The sequence below is a fragment of the Leptonychotes weddellii genome, chromosome X, assembly GCF_054177405.1.
Source record: "Leptonychotes weddellii isolate Sample4059 chromosome X, ASM5417740v2, whole genome shotgun sequence".
Lineage (NCBI taxonomy): Eukaryota > Metazoa > Chordata > Mammalia > Carnivora > Phocidae > Leptonychotes > Leptonychotes weddellii.
The window spans coordinates 549,746-555,745 of NC_138385.1; the positions used below are offsets into that span (position 1 = coordinate 549,746).

The 6,000-nt window shown below is 40.4% G+C and overlaps 1 long non-coding RNA gene across 1 annotated transcript; it reads right to left on the reverse strand.

The window, feature by feature from the left end:
* Positions 1 to 4,566: 4,566 nt before the first annotated feature.
* On the reverse strand, positions 4,567 to 5,994 carry LOC145717747 (uncharacterized). Its single transcript, XR_014141131.1, has 2 exons — positions 5,683 to 5,994; positions 4,567 to 5,648 (listed from the first exon to the last, which is right to left on the reverse strand). It is a non-coding gene; the product is annotated as an uncharacterized LOC145717747 (long non-coding RNA).
* Between the last annotated feature and the right edge of the window lie 6 nt (positions 5,995 to 6,000).

Below are 6,000 nucleotides of genomic sequence, written 5' to 3' on the forward strand. Positions count from 1 at the left end.
GTTGGACACTCAACTGAATAAGCCACTCAGGAGCCCCCTAAATGCATTTCTTAAGATTATAGATATAGATGTTAATGAATTGTCTTTAGCATTTGAGTTTAGAGTACTGGTACCATTCATAAAACTAGTCATGTGTTAAGTGAAAAGATACCCCTCCAGTGCCACAATCATGATGCCTTTCATACATGCTAAATTCAAAGGTTTCTCTAACCCAACTCCATACCTGTTGCATTTCCAGTGATTCAGAGCAAAGTGTCCTTCCAGATGCCAGTGAGAGCATCTTTCCACTTTTACCTCCCCACCACAGTGCCTAGCAAGAAGACACTTAATATTTGTTCAAAGAGTGGTAGGAAAGGCCTAGAAATGATTCTTGTAATGTTTAACGACCCCTGATTTATCATGAGAAAACCAGAAAAAAAAAAAAACTTTATATCCTTATAATCAAAACGTTACAGTGGATCTTCATGATGTTAATACAAGAAGCCTGTTGACAGTTGTCAGTGACTTCATGTAGTGGTGGCGGAGTGACAGTATCAAACAGGCCATTTGCTTTCCTCAAAGAGGTGCTAGAACCACTATCACTCCACTCTGCCCCAAAAAGAAAAAGATGACTTTCTAAGCAGGAGCAGAAACAAATTCTGATATGTCCTTGTCTTAGTCCATTCAGGCTGCTGTTAAGTCCATTCAGGCTTATAAACAGCAGACATGTTATTTCTCACAGTTATGGAGGCTGGAAGTCCAAGATCAAGGCACCAGCAGATTTGATGTCTGGTGAGGGCCTGCTTCCTGGTTCACAGATGCCTGTCTTGCTGTGTCCTCACCTGTTGGGAGGGGTGGGCAAGCTTTCCCGGGTGTGTTTAATAGAGGCACTAATGAGTCACGAGGGTTCCACCTCCATGAACTAATCATCTCCCAAAAGCCCCACCTCCAAATACCATCACCTTGGGTGTTATGATTTCAACATGAATTTTTGGAAACACAAACATTCAGTCTATAACTGTGAGGATCCTTCCTTGCCTCTTTCAGCATGCTAGAAAAAGCCTACATTGCCATGAATGGACTAACATAAGATAGTCTGTGATATTCAAATACCATTATTATTTGAGACCAACTCTTCTTTTAAGCAGCAATCCCTAAAGTGCTTCTAGGAATTGCTGTAAAAGGGGGGACAAAAGGCTTCTGTGGTCAGGTAAGTTTGGGGAATGCTAGGTTAGACATAAGTTAACAGGTTTCTCTCCTGTAAGACTTCAAAGCTTTCAATATGCTACTGTAAATCATGTTTCTTTGAAAAGGACTACTGTATGCAGTACTTGCCAAAGTGTACCCATTTTGCAGACAGCACCTCACAGGGTGAACGTTCCCCAGAGAGACTTGGAGAAACGCTGCCTTAAAGATGTTTGGTCGACAAACCAAGGTAACCATGCTCTGTTCTCATGAAATCATTTAAATGAACTCTTGTGTTAATAGTGAAACGATTTAATCAAATATTTTCCAACTGTTTACATCATATACAAATGTAAATTACATTTAAAATTACCAATTAATAGCGGTGCTAGGATTTACATTAGGAATCACAATATGACCAAATACATTGTTTTCCTGTGCTTTATTACAAAATTATTTTTATTAACTACTCAAGTTTCAGACTGTTTTAAAATTTTTTTCCTATGGTATACTACTTTACTTAGGACTTTTAAAGCTTCAAATAAATTGTTCCTTCCTATCTTTAAACTCAGTCCTGTCTCAGTTGAAGTTAACATCTATTGGCAGACATTAATTTAAATCTGATTCTTCTCAACTATTATGACACACAGAAAAATAAAATAGCCATCAAAAAAGCTCAACATTCATCCAGTGTTTTTTATGCGTTAGGGGCCACAGCACTGAAGCTCAGTCTCCAGGGAGGAAGTGGGAAGGTGAGAACTATGATCTCCTCTATTTTAGAGACTAAGAAGTCTGTAAGTGGGCTGGTGGTGCTAAGTTTAATCACTTGGTTAATTAGTGACTAAAAGACATCAATGTAGAGGGTGATATGTTGGGCCATATCCCACTACTTTTCATCCCAAAACTTCAGCATCCATTGATGACAAAAGCTCCTGATCTGCCATTATGCTAGTGTGACAACTCCCTTCCCTGCATCCACTTCCCACAACTCCTAACATTTAATAAACTGTACACTTGTGTTTTTTATCTGAAAGGCATCTAAAGTTGTATGGCACTTAATATAAAAGGCTTTAAAGGCCTGTTAAGTAGTCACTTGTTAACAGCAGAACTATAACTTTTTTAGCACCAGGTTCCAAATCTGCTTCAGTGGTTCTCAACCTTGGCTGCTCAGTAGAAACATACGAGGCATGTCAAAAACTCAGGCTGCCCAAAGGTACCCCAGACGAGTGAAATCAGTCTTTAGGATGAGAGCCAGGTATCAGTAGTTTGTAGAATTCCATTGCTCTCAATAATCCTAATAGCATTTCTTATGATTTTAAATTCAGAAAGGTAGACAGTTTTGGTGAGTCAATAAGCTGACTTCACAGGTTTTTTTAAATGTGAAAAAAGTGCAGCACTGTCAATTTTCTTCAGGAAAAATAGTGCTCTTAAAATTCATGATTCCTTAAGAAGAACCAAACATCACAGAACATGATTTCTGGGAAATCAGGTCCAGGATAAGATATATATTTTTTGCCCAATTTTCCAAGAGATACACTAACATTGTGTAAACGATCAAGAAGGCCCCATACCTGGACTTCATGACAAAGAAACCAAGCTGGTAAGTTGGTGGAAGCAGCAGAGAGGGCAGCAGTCTAATTTTGCTTACAGGGTCCAAAACTGGCCTTAAGTGAGTTTCCTTCAGAGAAGAAACTGAGATGATCATGAAACATTAATGATACTCAGAAATTTCAAATCCATCTCTATACCATTTCTTCAAGCAGATTTATTGTATTTTCCAAAACTATAGAAAAGTAGAGGTTTCAAGTAAGAGCCCAACCATTAGTCATGCCCATCTTGCTGACAAATGTCAAACAAGGATGGAGACAACATTCTTATAATAGTTAACTATACAGTAACTGCATTTTGATACCTTAAGCACCCACCCCAAGAGTATGTTAGCTAGAATTACATAAGATTCATTCCTTCTAGAATACTGTTCTCCAACTTTATTCATGTCCTGTCTTCTGCCAGCATCCATGAGACAGTTAACTGCCCAGGTACAGTAAGGAGGACTCTTACCCAATGGTAGGGCAGGTGGGGGAAATCAAGACCCCTGCTCTTTGATGAATGTCTCCAGGCTGAGTGGTAAGAGGTTGCAGCAAACATGAGGTCCAGATGGGAAGCAGGAGGAAAATGTTGTATGTTAAGACAATGACACTAATGACTATGAGGCTGCTCAGCAATGAGTACACAGAGCCTTAGGGAGACTGACAACACTGGAGTCTATTTTTTGAGAATGAGAGGGCAGCAGCCCTAAACTGACACCACGGCGAACTTTGGGGAGAAGGAACTCAAGCATTATATCTCTGCTGTGTCGGGCCCCATGTCCCAATCCTGCCCAGTCCCATCACGGGAGCAACAATTGATCAAAGGGTGGTCCAGAGTCACAAGGGCACTGGGAGGGGCCGTGGTGGCCCGGCAGGGGACAAAAAGGGCGCAGTGGGGTGCTTGGGGGCAGGGTGGCAAAGGGGAGAAAAGCATTGCAGGTGTTCCAGGCACCAGGTGTGGATGTGTTATGTCAGACAACTCAGCGTCATAGGAGTTTCTCCCAATTTGGGCCAAGCTACAAGTAGAGAAGGCCCGAGTGTGGGGTTACCACACCCCTGCCATCAGGGGGCGCCAAAACCCTGAACACACTGGATACCTGTCATTCAAGGAAAAACTGCAGTCTCTTCAGCTCCCCCACCACTAAAAAAGAAGCCCAGCACATTATTGGACTCTGGGTACTAGAGAAAAATATGTGCCTCACTAAACAGGCCTTGCTAATCAAATGAAAATGCTGCAGTCATGGGTGCAATTGCCTGGTCCTGGTATCTTGGTTTTGCATGAAGGGTTGGCAGCTAGCTGTTCTTTTGGGAGAAATCTTACCTCCCCCTTCACCATCTCAAACAAAGCTGCTGGCAAAAGGGCCTCAATTTATAAGCTCCCCTAAATGCCTGCGCCTACTTCAGCTCAGCTGAAATCTGACATATACACCAGAGCAACGCACAGCATGACACCAACCTGCAATACTGACCTTAACCATGCACTTCAGGGTCCCAGAAGCAGCCACCTTGGAAGAAACTTCAGCAGGAACCTAGAGATTTTATTTCAGTCTATTATCTATTACAACCTGCTGAGAGCTTAGAATGACCTGCTAATGTCTGTTGTCATTGCCAATAATCACAGGCAACTCCCATCCCATCAGAGAGGCATCCAATGGCCACTCTTCCTGTCATGCAACCCAAAGGAGCACAGGACACGTCACTTAGGTTTTACAGTAACCTTTCCCTTGGGTCAAGTCACCAAAGAGCTGCAGCCTTGATTGCCATGTATGACATAACCCAGGGACCCAGGCACCAGAAGCAGAATGTAGAAAACTAAGGAACAAATAACTCAGTGTCTTTAATAACTATATTGCAGGCCAAAAAAATAAAGGAAAAAAAAAGAACATACAAGATTAAAAGAGACTTAAGAGACCATTTGAATGCAATGTGGGTAGACCTTATATGGATTTTGATTCAATCAAACCAAATGCAAACCACTTAAGAGACAGGAAATTTTGAAAACTGGCCGGATATTTGATGATAGTAACGAATTATTATTAATTTTTTGGTATGATAGTAGAGTATTATATTTATGATTTTTAAAAACAGTTCTTACCTTTTAGAGACACATACTGAAATATAATGAAATGATACATTTTGTATTTGTTTCAAAACAATTGATAAAACAAGCTATGATTTGATCATCATTGCAGGTGGGTGATAAATATATGAGGGTCACTGTACTTTTAGATATGTCTGAAAATTTCCATAATAAAAAGTGAAAACATTTTTTTTTAGTTCTTACACAAAAATACGCAATACAGAGGCTTATAGCATTATGATTTGGGGATGGTTCATACATATTGTAAGCAAAATAACTTACGTTGCCTTAAAATGAGGGAAAAAATGCAGATAGATGAAATCTAAAAAGTTCCACACATCCATTGGTAGCTACAATTTCCAAATTCAATCCATTTTTTCCCAAGTTAAAAGGCAAACATTTTAAAAGAAGGCCTTAAAAACATACATTTTACAGAGATCACCTGCAAGTTTAAGAATTAATTCTAAGTTTCCCGCATTCTCAGAACTCATAAAGTCTCAAATAATTCTTTGGATCAGTCCCTTTTCTGGATACGTTTATTATTTTGAAGTCATCAGTCATATGTTCAACAAATCCTGAATACCTATTAAGTGCTCAGTTCCATGGGTGAAATGGTGAAGACACAAGCCTTACCCTCCAGAAGTGGATAGTCTAGCCGAGGTTGCAGACATGGTAACAGGCCATGACAACAAAATGTGCTAAGATTCTAAGCATGTGTATCTATAAACTTTTAAAGAATAATTCTAAGAGTTGTGGCCACTGTGAGACAGCAGAACGTTTGATGATGGAAATAATTTACTTCACACATGCTATTGCTACTGTTCTCAATTCTGAATGCCTCTTTAAAACTCTGGCTCAAATGTGAGGTATTTCATACCAACTAGATAAAGAAATAGATCTGGCACAGAGGAGCCATGGCTATCCCTAATGTTTTGACAAGAGGTAAATAATACTTAAAACCTTTTCTATGGGGCGCCTGGGTGGCTCAGTTGGTTAAGCGACTGCCTTCGGCTCAGGTCATGATCCTGGAGTCCCGGGATCGAGTCCCGCATCGGGCTCCCTGCTCGGCGAGGAGCCTGCTTCTCCCTCTGACCCTCCCCCCTCTCATGTGCTCTCTCTCTCTCTCATTCTCTCTGTCTCAAATAAATAAATAAAATCTTTAAAAAA